The 17,467-nt window shown below is 42.0% G+C and overlaps 1 pseudogene; it reads right to left on the bottom strand.

Moving 5' to 3' along the window:
- Positions 1-5,703: 5,703 nt before the first annotated feature.
- On the bottom strand, positions 5,704-6,195 carry LOC147433147 (uncharacterized; annotated as a pseudogene).
- Positions 6,196-17,467: the final 11,272 nt, after the last annotated feature.

Here is a 17,467-nt window from a genome sequence, read left to right as displayed (position 1 = left end):
CAAAAGGGTTGTCTTACCACTTTTTATGTGGCAGTGTCTATAACCCGTACTGATTTTGACGTGATGACAACTGGCAAGCATGACAATAACTGACAACAAGGCTTTGACTAAAAAGAGTATGATTGTTTTGACAATAGACTAAAGCTTAAAAATCTATGACACTAGAGAGGTAACAACAATTTTGAAGTATTTCACCACGTTTTTGAAGAAAATCTTCGTGTGTTCTTCATCACTTTGCCTCATTGCTAGCTGTATTTCAACCAATGAACGGATGGATTTGGCATACATGTCTTTTTGCTGTTGTCGGGAATCATTCCCGGATTTCCTAAGATCCTCCAACCTTTCGACAAGTTCAGTGATCACATCGGCTCTAAGATCCTCCATCTGCTCATTACCCAATAAACCTGCTGGTGACTCCCTTCGTATTTGTTGGACCCTTTTCACCAAATCATCAGGCTTTTTCCTTCTTCCAGATACCCATTGATTTTTGTGATTGTGTGTATTTTACTGAGACCAGCACATGAAAGGAGCTTCGGAAGAGAGTAAGGGTTGAGCTAGAGGACGCCGAGAAGAAGCAGCTAGGGCTGCCATTATGTTGCATATGCACACCAGTACTGTGGCCTTATTGAAGGAGCATCGAGCTTGGCACCGGGGCTTGGGTGCGAGGTGTGATTGGTCGAAGAGATCAAGACTCAAAAGAGGTTGGCCACTTTAAACAAGTGTGAAAATCAACACAAAAAAAAAACCTCTGTAACACACCAATGGCACAAGCGATAGGTCCGAGCAACAAATACGCTCAGGGGGCTGTACAGGCCGTACTGGGGGGTCTTGCAGTGTGGAGATGTTATCAGCATCCCTGGGCGACCATATTGATGTTGGTTATGCACGGCTTGATGCAGCTCGTGATGGTCATGCCCCCCTCTACAAGCGGCCGGTCCTGTGAAACTTCTCGAGCACAAGCCCTCGAGGCTCTGATACCATATGTTGGGGTTGCCTATGGTGGATGCCGCCTTTGGGGTGCCATGGCTAGGAGAAGGTGTAGCATAAGCGAGAAAGAGAGAGAGAGAGATTGACAGAACAAAGACACGCTATGCTTGATTGTTCTTTTGTGTAAATAACCTTACATATATGTAACCAAAATTTCCATGCAGACTCAAACTCCAACTAAACTTTCCTGCATGCTATAACGAGTGTTCCCACTGGCTAAGACACCATTACCGAGCTTGCATACCCAACAAAAAGAAGTAAAGAGGATCAAAGAGCAGTTTTCATGGCAAAGTTGTAGAAAGGCTACATAATTGGGTTGATATTTTCTATTAATTTCTTGGGATTTGGGAATTGAAGCAAACAAAGGGGTGCTATGTGTTTGAAGGCTTTGGGAAAAGAAGGGTCAAATAGTCTAGCATTTAAATGATTGCGTCTATGTGATGCCAAATCCGATCTATGCTCATTGAGGAGCCGAGTAGATGTGGCTATGAGGGCTTGGACATGTATCCTGAAGACTCCAAGATTATGATTTTATTGGAAGCAAAGCGGTGGTTCCAGGTTGACTTTATTGCTAGAGCTAAGGAATTTACCTAGGGTTTTTGATCATCTAAGAGATTATAAGAGGTCAATTAGACCACATCATGTATAACTTATCCCAATTCTATTATATAATACTCAATTTGGGTTCTTGTTGGCATTCATCTATCTGTGTCAATTGATTTCTCTCTCTCTTGTATCTCTCACAACTAGAGGTCACGAGCCTTCCTGGCTCACCTTGCAAACCCATATCCCCCGATAGCGTATCGCATTATAGCTCAATTGTCATGAGGCAGAGGTGCCAATTGTCCCAACACATGTTGCTATTTGTCTCCTCCTTGTGCTGCATTATCGGGTCCAATCTGGTACCTCGGAGATTGTGGCAATTGTTGTATTGTTGGAGGTCCATATGGCCTTTCCCTCACATAATTCTAGGTGTAAAGGCACTCATTCATATTGTGATTAGTATATTTATACTCAATGGCACACCACTTCAATAATCTTGGAGCATTGATTGCTTATGGTTGCTGCGGTCTCAGATTGGGATTTTGTCTATATGTTTTGGTTCATTCTACATATCACTTCTTTGACCACTTGATCCACGTTTGTGTGATTGAAGTAGGGGCACTACATTTTTTAGCTGACTCGTTGGTTGTAGAAAAGGTACTTCTGGTGTTTACATCTACGTACTCCATTACTTCTCCATATGTCTCACAATTTTCGACTAGAAACAAGGCTTCTTTAGTGACTTGTTCAAAGGTGGTGCATCCCTTCAAGTGTAAGTCCTTTTTGAGAGTTTGTTTCTCAGACCCTCTATGAAGAAAACTAACAATCGATCGTCTTGCAATAGCTCTTGCACTTTGAAGCGAGTTTTCTTTCTAACCATGCATTCATTTTATGATTGTGATATGTCATAGCATTCACAACGAGTTGAACTATACTTTAGGCCTAAACACGCTGAGAATCTGTGACCTATAATTTTTGGCTTGTCTTCATATGCCAACTGAGTGCAGGTAGTAAGTGGGGTTAGAGACTTTGGGGTAGTGTCCTCTAGGTGTGTAGAGGTTACTCCTTCAGTGTTTTGTGACGATTCAACAACATTAGGTCATGTTTTGGAGAGCGTATCCGTTGTAGGTAAGGTAGCAGTTGTGCATGCATAGTGTGCTTTGAGTTGATTTTCCTTGGAAGTGATTGTCTCTAGAAGGTTGAGTATGTGATCGACACCCATATATTTGTTTCCATGCACCTACGGGTCAAGCTTCATCCTTGGTTGACATCTTGTTTGTTGGCCTAATTCTCACTTTGCTAGCAACTATGAACAGTGTATATTCCCAAGAACAAAGTTCCACCTTTCACAACGAAAAGGTGGATCTCGCACAAAGGGTGACTCAAAAGGATGCATCCCTCTGGCATTATCTCCCAAGCTTCAATTGTTGCCACTGTTGGAGGTCCATATGGCCTTTCACTCACATAGTTCTAGTTGTAAAAGCACTCATTCATATTGTGATTAGTATATTATGCTCAATGGCACACCACTTTAATACTCTTTGAGCATTGACTGCTTATGGCTGCTGCGGTCTTAGATTGGGATTTTGTCTATATGTTTGGTTTATTCTATGGACCACTTCTTCAACCACTTCATCCATGTTTGTGTGATTGAAGTAGGAGCACTAGATTTTTTAGCTGACTTGTTGGCTATAGAAAAGGCACTACTAGTGTTTTCATCTACGTACTCCGTTACTTCTTCATACGCCTTACAATTTTCAACTAGATACAACACTTCTTTAGTGACTTGTTCAAAGGTGGTGCATGCCTTCAAGGTGTAAGTCCTTTTTGAGAGTTTTGTTTCTCAGGTCCTCTATGAAGAGAACTAACAATCAATCATCTTGCAATAGATCTTGCACTTTGAAGTAATTTTTCTCTCTAACTGTGCATTCGTTTTGTGATTGCTATATGTCATTGCGTTCACAGGGAGTTGAACTACACTTTAGGCCTAGACATGCTGAGAATCGGTGACCTGTAATTTTTGACTTGTCTTCATGTGCCAAGTGTGCATAGATAGTAAGAGAGGTTAAAGACTTTGGGGTAGTGTCCTCTAGGTGTGCAGAGGTTATTCCTTGAGTTTTGTGACAATTGGACAACATTAAGTTAGGTTTCGGAGAGCGTAGCCATTGTAGGTAAGGTAGCGGTTGGGCATGCTTAGTGTGCTTTGAGTTGATTTTCCTTGATAGTGATTATCTCTAGAACATCAAGTATGTGATTGAAACTCATATATTTGTTTCCATGCGTCTACTTGTCAAGCTTCGTCCTTGGTTGACATCTTGTTTGTTGGCCTAGTTCTATCTTTGCTAGCAAGTGCGAGCAGTGTATCTTCCCGACAACAGAGATGGGTGGGTTGCCCAACAGAAAGGTGGATCTCGCACAAAGGGTGACTCAAAGGATGCCTTCCTCTGGCATTATCTCCCAAGCTTCAATGAAGAGATAATCTGGGTCATACACAAAGAGTATATGGACTATGCATCGGTGGAGAGCACTAAGCTCTGTTTTAGCCAAGTTTCCTATAGCCCTCAATGCCCACAAATATATTCTTGTAAACAGAGAGGCAACAATCCATAGTTTTGGTGAGAAAGGGGCAAGAAGAATTTTAGGATATTGCGGTCTTTGCCTCGGGCAAGGAATAACAAGCAAGAAAGATATCGTATCATGCATTGATGAAAAATCAGCTCTAAGGAGCCTAGATCTAGATGCTTTCAATGAGCTTGTAAAATGTCTATCTTAGCCATGGGCATTGCACGTCTTGCCATGTACCTTTGAAATTAATAAAATTATGAGCTTGAGTGAAGTTTTGCCTTGATCCATGTGTGTCACAAAAAATTTACGTACTAACATGATGTTTTCTTGCCATCCAGAGCCCCACAGGCCGTACGAACCCCGTCATTACGCACATGGCAGAATATCAAGCCGTTCCGTGGCCCTGTGTGCTGTAGAGCAATTTTTGGCAATTCAACCCAATCAATCTGCCAAAAGTTGCTCTACGGGACATGGGGCCATGGAACGGCTCGATATTCCACCATGTGCACAACGACGGGGTTAATATGGCATATGGGCCTTGGGATGAGCACCACATGAGCTGTATTTGCTACTAGCAGGATTACACGGATCTTGCAACTGTAGAAACAGTTTTTCTAAGAAACTTGCAGATTCAATGTGCGGCTAGTCCAATTTGCATACTAACATGATTTTTTCTTGCCCATCTCGAGCCCCACAGGAAGTGTGAACCTCGTCGCCATGGACATGGCGGAAAATTGATCCGCTCCATGGCCCTGTGTGCCATGGAGCAACTTTTGGTAGCTCGACCGGGGTAAAAACTACCAAAAGTCACTCCGTGGCACATAAGGCCATGAAATGACGACGGGGTCAAATTGCCAAAGGCCACTCCATGGCACACGGGGCCATGGAATGGCTCAATTGTTTGGTATGTGCACAACGACGGGGTTCATACAGTGTGCGGGGTTTGAGATGGTCAGCACATGACCTGTATTTCTACTTTCTAGATAACACGGATCCCTCGAGCGTAGAACCATTTGTTCAGAGCACCTTGTGGATTCAATGTGCATCACGACCATTTTGCGTACTAAAATGATGCTTTCTTGCCCATCTTGAGCTCCACTGGCCGTATGAAACCCATCTTTGTGCACATGGCAGAATATCGAGCTGTTCCATGGCCTTGTGTGCCACAAAGCAACTTTTTGCAGTTTGATCGGGATGGCTGGTGGGACTCTGGATGGGCCGTGTTAGCTCATATTTCTACTTTCCAACTCACATAATTCCCACAAGTGGATTGCTTAGAGAAATTGACCGAAGTAACAACATTCAAATCCATAACCAACACAAGCTTAAAATTTCAAGCAATAAATTGCAATTGCCAAAAAACATAGATATGATAATTTCATTTTCAAAACAGTTACATGATAAAACTGGCAAAGATGCCGCTTGAGAAGTTACAACAACTTTCCTATCTTGGTTTTATGAAAGCAATCATTACCACGTAGGTGAAGTGCTAAGCTCATATTTAAGTGCTAAGCTCATATTTGAGGGTTTAATAGTCACACACTTAGCATGGGCCATTGCCAACACGGTGTTTTGAAAGAGGGATACAATGATATCCCCCACTGCTTACTAAAATGCACCTAGTACCACTGCTTCCACCCTTGTTACAGTGTCTAAGTACTCATCCATAATCTCTTTCACAAGCCAGGAAAATGGGGCCTTAGGGATGATAAGCTATGAACTCTTCTAGTACTTGTGTATTTTATGCAATGCACATGTGCCAAGTCTCCAGTGACGCTTCTTCTTGAGAGGTATTGGTGGTGGTGGAGGCTAGGGAGTGCGAGACCAAGGGGCATTATTGTTGTGATACTTCTTGTGCCGCTCACCACACTTGTTGGCCTCCTCTATAGCTTAAGAAGGATTCTTTCTCTTCTTCACCGTCTTCCATCTTGGTGCATGACTGCTTTCACCCGCTGCTTTAGCTGGGGACTGTTTGGCCTTCTTTGGACTCTTCTCGGGTGGCTTCTTGGGGCTCTTTTGCATGGCCTTCTGGATCTTTCCTCCTCCTCCTCTCTTTTTTTTTTCTTCTCTCTCCCTTGCAAGGCAGCTTGCCTCTTCCATCCTTGCTCTCTATCATTCTTCTTCTATCCTCCTCACATTGCCCAAGGACTTCTCATAGATTTTTTGAATCATGCTATTACAAACCTTCTCTATGAGATCGACCACCTGCTCATCTGTGAGTAGTTGTGAATCTGTGTTAGGTCTCTGGTATCGAGGTCTCTTTTACTTTGTACTGACCTCTGTGCTCAAGATCTTAGTAATCTTGTCATGTGGGTATCGTCGCTCTTCGAGCATCATGTAGGTCCTCTTTGCTTCTACGATTAGATACTTCTCTACCTCTTCGTAAAACTCTTGCATTCTCACCCTCTGCATATCTTATTGAGCCCAATCAAAATTTTCTTACTCTTGGTGATCGCTCTCGCTCTCGCTCTCGGCCCGCAATCACTCTGCCTCTTTGTTCAGTTGCTGTATCTGCTCGATGTTTGGTAGTGGTTGATCTATGTGCATGTGGGAGTGGACCAAGAGTATCAAAGAACGAGTGTGTTTTTTTAGCAAGATTCTGATTTTGAGCTTTTTAACATTTAATCTAGAGCCTTTTTTAATGGCAGAAAATACTAAACCAAAAGCACCCACTTTACGTACGATAGACACCAAAAAAGCATACATAAGTTTCACAAAGTCTCAATTTTAAGCTTGAACATCTGGAAATGTGTGGATCTTAAAGCATACATTTAACAAGCGGGGAATTCAAAGTTCAATGTCCATAAAATATTCTCTTTATAAACTAAGCATCATATGTGCATGGCAATTGTCCACAATGAATGGTGGAAAAACACTATACATGGAGGATGTTTTTAGTCTATGCTCGCCTGTCCCAATACATCACACTTTGCACATCCGTTCAATATCGCAATTGTGCCTCTTTGTGAATGTAACAACCAACCACCTATTCGTTGTAGATGCCACAAAATACTCAAGTACCAATATTAGTATCTCTCTAAGTTCAACAATTCACATGCATATGTGGTAGACATGCAAGAGCTACCGATCTCACTTAAAGAACCACATGGAGTATTTTGCATTGCCTCTTATATGGACTCCATCAGCCTTAATTAGGTGGATTGAACCATTCTAAAATGTGGTTGTGATCGGTTAGAAATAAAACAAGCTCAACTATCTCCCCCATATTTTTGTCATACGTGAATGTAGTATGCCTTGAGCAATGCCATAGACACAACTAGAGATCAAGAACCTGAAAAATTCAAAAAAGGATTGATAACACTATAACAATTTTTTTAAGAACAGAAAAAGGCCATACACTAATATATCTTCATAAATATATGATTGAAGGCACAATATCAATCTTTGCCTCTTCTAGATAAATTTTTATCCACCATCGACACACACAATCATAGGATACTTACTTAAACCCTAATTTCTTTCTCCTAATCACACGGATTCTCTCTCTATTTCCAATTTTGAAGTGTTATAAACATGGTCTAGTATATTCTTTTCAATTGGCATGCAATGCCCTCTCGTTATAGTAGAGCGCATTAGAGGAGGATTTTGTGTAGCTTTATTGACACCAACCCTACACTTAACTATATGGAGACGGTGATGGTAGTAAAATGCCTAGAACTAGCCTCCACCAAGGAAGAGAGAGGAGGGAAGGGGAGAGAGAGAGGGGGGGAAGAGAGATGGAGAGAGAAGACCCCCCACGCTAGTGTATGCTATGCCGAGAGAGAGAGAGAGAGAGAGAGAGAGAGAGAGAGAGAGAGAGAGAGAGAGAGAGAGAGATGAAATGAAATGAAATGTTATATTAACATCTTCAAAAGGCAAAGTGACCTATGCGACCAAAATGTTACAATGTGGTGGATCTGATACAAACTCTGAGTACCAAAATAACTGAAAAGGTGTTGAAAAAAAGAAATTAGTGAATGGGGACTAATACAACACAATGTTGGTGTATCCTCAAAAGAAGCTAAATCACAAGAGATCCATCATCGGTCACTGACATATCTCATCAATCTCCTCCTTGGTCATCATTACTCTAATTGGGCACCATGCAGGTTGAGCCAAAGTGATCTGGATCCTCTAATGCAACCTTTGTTGATGCTGTGTAGTCCTCCTAAATCTGTCATATTCTAGCTTCTATTGATGCTCTCCTAAATTTGTCAGTCTCAAAGACAAATGTGATGTCACTCTATGTCTGGCTTTATATGACACAACTGGCATATTCTGGCTTCTGTTGGTGCTTTCTTAAATCTGTCCGTCTCAATCTCTAGCTAATGTAATGATGCGTGAATCTAACCAATAGCACATCATATCCATATAGGCCATCCTCTGTAGTTCAAGAAGAGGCTCTCTATAGAAATCCATCTTCGTGTCTGACTCTTGTACCGGCTGTATTCATGTGCTTCTAGTATCTAGTTGAATCAAATCTTGACAGGGAGGGTACATCCAAGGATTAATCGAATGGGGGAAATCTTTCCATGATGAAGCCATGTGACTGAAACCATGATGACATCTGTCCATACTAGCATGTTGTGCCCCCCTGTAGTGCCAATTGTTGGGATGACTCAAGGGCTAGCCAAGCATATCTGTCTCTGGGGAGGTCCCATAGATTATGTATGAAGGAAGTTGATCTAATAAGTTATGATCTCAGGCCGTGCATGTGACATAGGGGAAATGTCATGGCCTTTTCTCTCACATGATTGTTAGATTTTTTTCCAAAAATTTGTAAATTCAATCGTCCAGTGGACATGTAGTCTAATTGTATGTGCATGTTACCCTTGAGGGGTAACAACCAATTGACAAGAGGGGGCTTGATCCCTCCTTTTTTTCCCAAAATATTTTGTCCAATTCAATTTCCCAAGTCAACATGTATGTCAAATGTTGCAAAGAACATTGTGCTTGGTACTACCTTGGTTGCAATGTATGTCAAACGTGGAATGCTTGAGGGAAATGGGTGCCCACAATTTGGAAAAAAAAGGGGGGTTGGAGCCCCTCTATCGTCCACATACACATGGATGATGGAGGGGCTTCAAACCCCTCTTTTCTTTGATGTGAACAAAGAGAAGAAGTCTACTCTTACATCTTATAGGCATGTCCAAAAAAAATGGTGTGCTTGGTACTGCCTTAGTCAACATGTATGCCGAATGTCGCAAAGAAACAAATGTGCTTGGTACTACTTGGGTTGAGATATATTCCAAATGTGGTGTGCTTGAGAGAGATGCGTTCCCACACAATCTGGAAAACGAAGGAAGGATTAGAGCCCCCCATCATCCGCGCGCACGCGGATGATGAGGGAGCTCTAGTCCCACCCTTTTTTTTCAAATGCATGAACAAAGCCAAGAATCTTGTATTAGATCTTATAAGCATGTCGCAAAGAAATGTCATAGTTAGTACTGCTTGATTCGACATGTATCGCAAATTTTGCAAAAACACTTTGTGCTTGGTACTACCTTGGACCTCAGGGATGAAAAAATGTATTTTCCCTTATTTTTACCAATAAGGGAAAACTTGAAATTCTCTCGGTTTTCAGGTCAAAATTTGAAGTTCTTACCGATAATTACACTAAAATTTGAGTAAATCTTTGGTTTTCTTAAAGGCAAGCTCAAACTTTAACCAGGAGTTTACAATTTCAACCATTTAAAATGCAATGGACCTCGGTTTTTTTCTAAGAGATGTATGCCAAATGTGGTGTGCTTGAAAGAGATTTGGGCAATCTGGAAAAAGAAGGGGGGTTGGAGCTTCCCCATCATCTGCGTGCATGCGGATGATAAGGGATCTCTAGCCTCCCCTTTTGTTTTTCCAATTTACGAAAAAGAAGGAGGGTTGGAGCTTCCCCATCATCTGTGTGCATGCGGATGATGAGGGATCTCTAGCCTCCCCTTTTGTTTTTCCAATTTACGAATGAAGCTAAGAAACTTAGGGTTGCATCTTATAGACATGCCTTAAGCCGGTTGAAAAATCTAAAAAGGAAGGGGGAGAAGGAGAAAATCCGCTTGGAAAATTAATGAAAATAGAGTTAAATTGTAAAATATGCAGGTTATTTGAAAAATTTTCTCTTTGAATCTACCATAGTGGAAATTTTATATGATTGTGAAATTTATTTTTCCCCAGCAGTGAACGTCATGCTACCTGGGGTGCTAAATGTGGTGTGCTCACAACACGATTTGGAAAAAAAGGGGTGGCCCCCCCATCGTCCACACGCGCGGATGATGGGGGGGCTCCAGCCGCGACCCCTTTTTTCCCAGACGCTTGATGTTTGCAGGTTGTTAACAGCCTACAACTAGCTAGTGTTGGCAAAGGTGTCACAATGAGGATCAGGCAATGCCACACAAACGTACTGAAGCCGTTTGCAATGTTGGTCACACACACACACACACACACACACAATGCTAGTGGAGGCTTTATTTCAGATGGTATGTTTCATCCACCAGCGAACACAAGACCTTTCAGTAGACAGGCTCACACACAAAGCTGATGAGGCATTGATGCAGCTCTTTCTCCATAGGAAGATCAGATCATGGTAGTCACAAGTCTAGGAGTGGTTTAGCTTACATTGATTACACTAAACCTTTGGGCATGAGCCCTAACATGGCAAGCCTCTGCACCACAACTTCAATGATAAGCTTACAAGTAATTGCATTCATAGAAGGTGTAGCCTTTTTGAGTCTAGAGAGTCGAGTCTCAATGGAGAGCCTGCGGAGGAGAAGACTACCACCGTGGCGACAGTTAAGAGTACAAGCTCACAAGGGGGCTCTAGCCAACCCTTTTTGACTCCAGGCGAGGTGAAGTCCTACCTCTGCATGGCAGTTCCCTCAACTCGGGGACTTTCACTGAGCTCTCACACACGAGAGAGGCCGATGCCGGCGGGTTCCCTCTCTTGGCACCTCCCAGCCTGGCTTGTACGCCTTTGATTAAGCCCGGGTGAGGGCCTGCTCAATCAAGTTGAAGGCGGCCTGGCTGATAACCTCTTTGCAAGCGAATGAAGCAGGCAGCAGAGATACCACAGCCGCTCAATCTCCACTTTGCACGCAAAAAAAGGGACGGGCACCTTGAGATTGAGAAGCAGGCAGCTCTCTCTCTCTCTCTCTCTCTCTTTTGCGAGGCTGGTCTCTCTCCCGAGGCTCGGCTCTTCTCTCCCTCTATCCTAAGGTAGGAGTTCTCTCTCTCTCTCTCTCTCTCTCTCTCTCTCTCACACACACACACACACACACACACAAGTGTGGTGCAAGATTGGCCACGAGAGAGCTCGGTGGAGACGGGTAAAATGCAAGAGGCTAAGGCGACTGCCAATAGTGCAGAGTGAGTGATTTGTTTTTCAATCGTACGTGTCAACATAGCTACAGCAGGACATATTGGCACACTTGGTTAGACATAAGGCTTGCAATCTCGGCACACACAGGGGCTCGAGTTCGACTCCTACCCTAGACTCGTTTCACAAAGGTGAGTTTCTCTAAAGGGTAGCGATGAGATTTGCACAGGAATCTGTGTGAGAATGAATAGAATAATGTACGAGCCAGTAGGTGTAGTAAGTTACCCCCAATTCATTTTGAATGAAAAATCCATGAAAAGCTAAACTGCTAAGGATGAAAAAAAAAGGTGAGGGCCAAGAGCACCCCCATCATCTGCGCGCGGATAATGGGAGGGCTCTTGGTCCTCCCCCTTTTTTTAACCAGTAGGACTAGTAAGTCTCCCCCATTTCATTTTGAATGAAAAATCCATGAAAAGTTGAACTACTAAGGAGAAAAGTGAAGGGGGAATTGAAAAGCCATGCGAAACGACGGATTTGGAAAGTCAAAAGCTACCTTTGCTTACCTACATAAGAATGTGTTTAAGAAATCGAATGGGCAATGAAGAGTCTTCATTGCCTAGTTACATGCAATATTTACGGTTAGCAACATACAGGGTTCATACTTTCCTTCGTATGTTTTGAAATTATCAAGTTGTAGGAAACATAGGGGTCCAAAAGGAGGTAGTCTATCAAATAGCAACGTGCATCTAATGGAGCTTAAAAGACCTTAAGGTTAGCTTCATTAAAAACCTCCAAAAGTTAGTGCTAAAAAGTCCTTTGACCTTACGCAAGCTAGAGCTGATCTTGAAGTGGGAATCCTACCCGAGCATCAAGTGCTTGTCGGTTTGCTAGCTCAAGTGCTTAAAGTGTTTGTGGGAACCTTGCCCAAAGCTTGAGGTGATTTTTATGCTTAAATGACTAAGGTTCTTGAAGTGTTCAATTCAAAGATAAACTCTCAAGAGGCATGCAGGTTTTCCATGCTTAATTGACTAAGTGCTTGAAGTGTTCAATTCAAACCAAATGACTTGAGAAGCATAAAAGACACATGTCAAAATCCTCCACATGTGGCCCTCATGATGTGCTTGAATCCTCTTTAAAGGGGTCCAATGAGAATTTAGATGCATAAAAATAAATAATTGCTCTTTCTCTCAAAGAGGAAAAAGACAACACATGTCCAAATGATATAATTAAATAATACGAGAGAGAGAGAGAGAGAGAGAGAGAGAGAGAGAGAGAGAGAGGTGGACCAAGATTGAGAAGGGGTATACTCTCTCACACACACACATATTCTCTCATTATGTGAAGTGCAAAGTGTAAGAGCTCCATCTCGTTCTCCAAGCTTGTTGAGAAGTGGAGAGCCTACACCAACAATCTTGGCTATGGAATGCAAATCCAACCAAGAGCCATGCTTCAATGCTTAAGCTTTCCATCTTCTTCATCTTCATTACTATGCTACATGCTATGCTAAGGAAGAAGAGTGATGATAAGTGAGGAAATATTTCTTTCTTCTATGAATGATTCTTATTTCTCTTCCCTACCCTCATTCCCTGCTAGCTCTCTCCACCTTCGAACGTGTTTGAGGCCTTGAGATAGTTAATGTTTTTTGCAAAGTTTATGCTATGCTCCTGATGCATGAAGCTTTCCATCTTCATAGCATCACCAAGGTCACAAGGAACACAAAGATTGTATTATACCAAGTCTCTTTTGATGGGAGAATCTATAATACAAACGCCTTTTGGAGGGGGGACCGGCTCCAAGTAAATCCGGCCCTCAACTATTGTCATGTTCTCTAGTACTCTCTCTCTTGCAAAAGTATTGTTCATGCAAAATTAATTAAGTACTATGTTTATGTTGCTACCATCAATTAAGTTCACCCTCCATGTTCTCAAAGTGATCTCATAAAAATTCTCACTTTGATTCTCTTAATTTCGCTATTCTCAAAGTTCATAGGCCATTTCCATTACATTGGTATCAGAGCATTTGGTTTCTCTTTTCTTACTTAAGAAGAGAGGTCCTTAAGTAGCCTATAAATGGTTGATTTTGTTAATTATATTAGGAAAAGTGGACTGGGATCTATTATTGGTTTTGTTGAGTCCACTATGTGGGATATGGTGTACACCTTGGGAGCTTTGGTCTTAATAATGGTGTCTTTTTAGACTTGTCTACGGCTTTACCATTATTGAGCCATAAGAAGTCCGAAAGGAGCTATCCCTTGGCAATTCTGCTATGCTAGACCCACCCCACTACTCTCTATAATTAACCAATTTAAGCCATGGGTGTAGATAATTAAGTGCTTATTTTCAAAGGCTAAGAGGAGTAGCAACTAAGGTTTTGAATTGCCAAAGGATACACTAAGTAAACACATAAGTATAATTAGCATGGGTGACAATAACCAAGAGAATAGAGTGAACATTGATAACTTTGATTTTGCACATGAAGGTGCTAATGATGATGCCCCCATGTTTATCAATTATCTTGTTACTAGGTTGCATCAAGCTATGGGCAACCCTACTTTGCAAGCCAAAGTTACCCAACAACTTCGTGCTTATGGGATTTCCCTTCCTCTCCAAGAGGAGAGAGAGAGTTTAGGAGGCCTCTTGATGAGACTCCCAAAAGAAGACTCTCCCCCTTAAGAGAGGAGGAATCCAAAGAACGAGAAAGAAGTGAATACCTAAGTTCCTCTAAAGATGTGGCTCATGAAGATGGAAGTCTATACTATCACCAACTCCTCACAAGAGGAAACGGTCAACCCATAGTCCTTCTCCTCGTCACTCCGAAAGGGAAGAGAGGAAACAAAGGAAGAAAAAGGCAAGAAAGAGATCACCATTGTTGGGGTTCTTCAACACACACAGAACTTAAGTGTTGACAACATGTCACACACACTAAAGATAAAGTTAGACAAAGGCAAACATATCCAACTCATCAGCATTTCACCATTCACCAAATTCTGACACAGCAGACTGAAGAACAAAACATGAATCATAAAGCAAGATACTACACAATTTGATTCATCTTGGTCCAAAGATAACTTCTATTTCAGCAAGAATTACATCCTCGCGTGAACCAGCATGACCTTTAAATAGGAACTTCTGACAGTTATAACTGTTACATCCGATTGACCAAAATACGACTTATCAAGACTCCGACTTACTAAGATCCGACTAGCTAAGAGTTGATTGACTAAACATAAGTACAAGTACTGATCTGGTGCAGGGTCAACACCTGGCACAGCCCGGTGGTGGATTTCCTTGAAATTCAACTTGGATCCACAATCCCTTGATCTGCATATTCTGCACCATCAACATTATATACTCTCTACACTGGCTCAACTTCATTCTGAGCCTCCACATCTGGCTCAGCCATACCCTGATCTTCAACTACTGACTCAGGTGCCACTATCCCAATAGGTACAATTTCCACAGCTCAGAAGCACTTCAGCCTTCTGATCAACCTGCTGTTTCATCTCTGCATCATCCTTCAAATCTTGACCTTCCTCACTAGGTTCCTCCAACTGAACATTAGCCATATCCCCTTGTAATTCTTTCATCTTTAAATTCTGAGCTATTTTGAACCACATATCTCTGTCCTTTTTCACATCCTCTAACTCCTGCAGTAATTCACCCTCATGCTCACTTACAAATCCCTGCTTCATCATCTCATATGGATGATTTATTGCTACAGCAAGTCTGTTTTTCATAGACTTCCAAACTTCCTGAACTGCTTGCAACAGCTGATCTTTCAAGACAGAAATTTCTCCCTCTGACATAAGCACTACATTAAAATCCACATCCTCACCTTTTACTTGCTTTTCCAATTCTTGCAAAGGAATCAACCTCTGATGTAGCATTTGAACCTAAACGTGAAAATCAGCATTAATCTTTGACAAATGCTCCATTTCCTCATTCAATCTGGCATCTAACTTCATTGTCCAATCTCTAAACAGTAACAAAGACATTTTTATTCTTGAAACTTGTGCATGATGATTTTTCACCATATCCTCTAACTCTTTCTGATGTACTTCTTGAATCTGACCCAGCTGCAAAGTCATAGCTTCCAACTCCATGTCCTTCTGCTTTACTTGCACTTTACCTGTTGCTGAATCTGCAACCTGTTTAAGTTGCTCCTCCATTTGTACCTGCTGACCCAACACAAATTCTTGCACCAACTTAAGCATCCTTATAGCACAGTCAGCATCTTCACATCTGCCTTTAGCTTTGAAAGATATACTTGGAGTAGCAAATGCAAAATCTAAAGCTTTAGCAACACCCTGCTCACCAGCACTTACCTTTCTCTTCTTGGACAAAGTAAATGTTTTGCCCAACCTTACTGGTGTTTGAACATCTGCAGGCACTTTTTGTGAGAATACAGATAAATCACCAAAGTCTTGGAAGAAATCTGGGCTAGCCACAGCTTCTCTAGCCTCCTCCTCTATGTAACCAGCCTCCATCAAATGTTGAAACTGCTTTCTCTTTTCTTGTTCTCCATCAAAAAGCTTGTCTAGTTCATCAACTTTGCTCTTTACTTTCGTTCTTCTGAAGTTCTGACTCAGCAGCAGTAGCAGAGATATTTGGCACCACTGTTTCTCTTGCTTTCACCATCCCATCATACTTGAATAATGCAGCTAGGAATGGAGCCAATCTACTGCTACACTGACGCTTTCTCTTATCTGGAGTAAACACCTCTGCATGAATTTTGTCATGGACCCAATGGGCCCAACTGAAACAACCTCCCTACTCTGCAAATGCCAATGTAGCATAATTTTATTTTGACATATAGTCAAATTTAGCCTGAAAACAAACCCTCTCAAGATACCACTTTGTTCCTGCGGCCATACTCCACATTTTTAAGCATGTAATACAATCTTGTACCTTCCCTGGACCCAAACTCCTTCTTCAAACAATCATCTGAACACTTTGGTGGAACAGTTACTGTTGTGAATGGTAGCTTGAAAACTGCAGCAATCACCTGTGGGCACAACATGACCTTGTCAGATATTGCTCCTCTGGTCTTCCTCAGCAACTCTGCTTGTGACTTGGCATAAAAATTCCCTTTCCATTCTTTCCATGGCAACATTGCATACTCATAAAGCCCCAACTGTCTCAGCCACTTCTCATTCTTCTCTGTATCAGCTTCCATCTCAATCTTGAGATCTGTGTACGGGTCCATCAAACTCTGCAGCATTTTGTTTGCCGACAAAGGTGGCGGTTCCTCCTCTGAGAACTCCTCTTCTTCCTCATCACTTACATCCACCCTGAGGTTGAGTCCCTTTCTCCTCAGCCTTGTTGCGACAGGCTCTGCCGACTCAGTTTCAACCTCAGGTCTCATGGCTGCTGGCAGGCTTTGCTTTAGGGGCCATAGTGCTTGATGAAGGAGTAGATGAAGAAGGCGACTGCAAGAAGTAATTAGCAGATAGGTACTTGCACGGCGAAGAGATGAACATTTCATAAGAATTGTGCTGCATGCATCCGTTGAGTGACCTCCTTGACAGCTCCCACGCCCCAATGATTTCAGCTAGTGGCGAATAATTTTCCCACAAACCCAAATATTGTTTAACGTTAAACCCTTCACTTTTAGGTTTAAAAATTCCGATCCAGTTAATTCTGATGGACCAAATTCTGATCAACCAATATCCGATGTACCAAACTAGATGACTGCATACTGTATCATGTTTATCTGAAGTGAATTTCCACCCATCAGAACCTTGCCAAGCACTTTTCTTGCCTTCCTTCATCACCTGTTCTCTACTGAAACCCTTATCAACATTGCTTCTAATACCATGCTCACTTGATAGCACTGGTTGCTGACTCTGAAAAATTGGTAATTCAACTGGCTCACACAAAGCAGCTTCTACCACTTTTTGTGTTAACCAGTCAAGATGAGGTGGTTTACCTTGAAATTTCTTCAACCTGAATCCATTAACTGGTTTGTCCACTCTGGTTCCAAATACATCAAAAACTATAAATGTGCCTTGGCCTAAATCTTCAATAATCTGGTAAGGACCCTTATACCTCAAAGTCAATTTCCCTGGGA

The sequence above is a fragment of the Adiantum capillus-veneris genome, chromosome 20 (genome assembly GCF_014529385.1).
Source record: "Adiantum capillus-veneris isolate H3 chromosome 20, ASM1452938v2, whole genome shotgun sequence".
Taxonomy (NCBI): domain Eukaryota; kingdom Viridiplantae; phylum Streptophyta; class Polypodiopsida; order Polypodiales; family Pteridaceae; genus Adiantum; species Adiantum capillus-veneris.
This window is presented reverse-complemented; position numbering and strand designations above follow the sequence as displayed.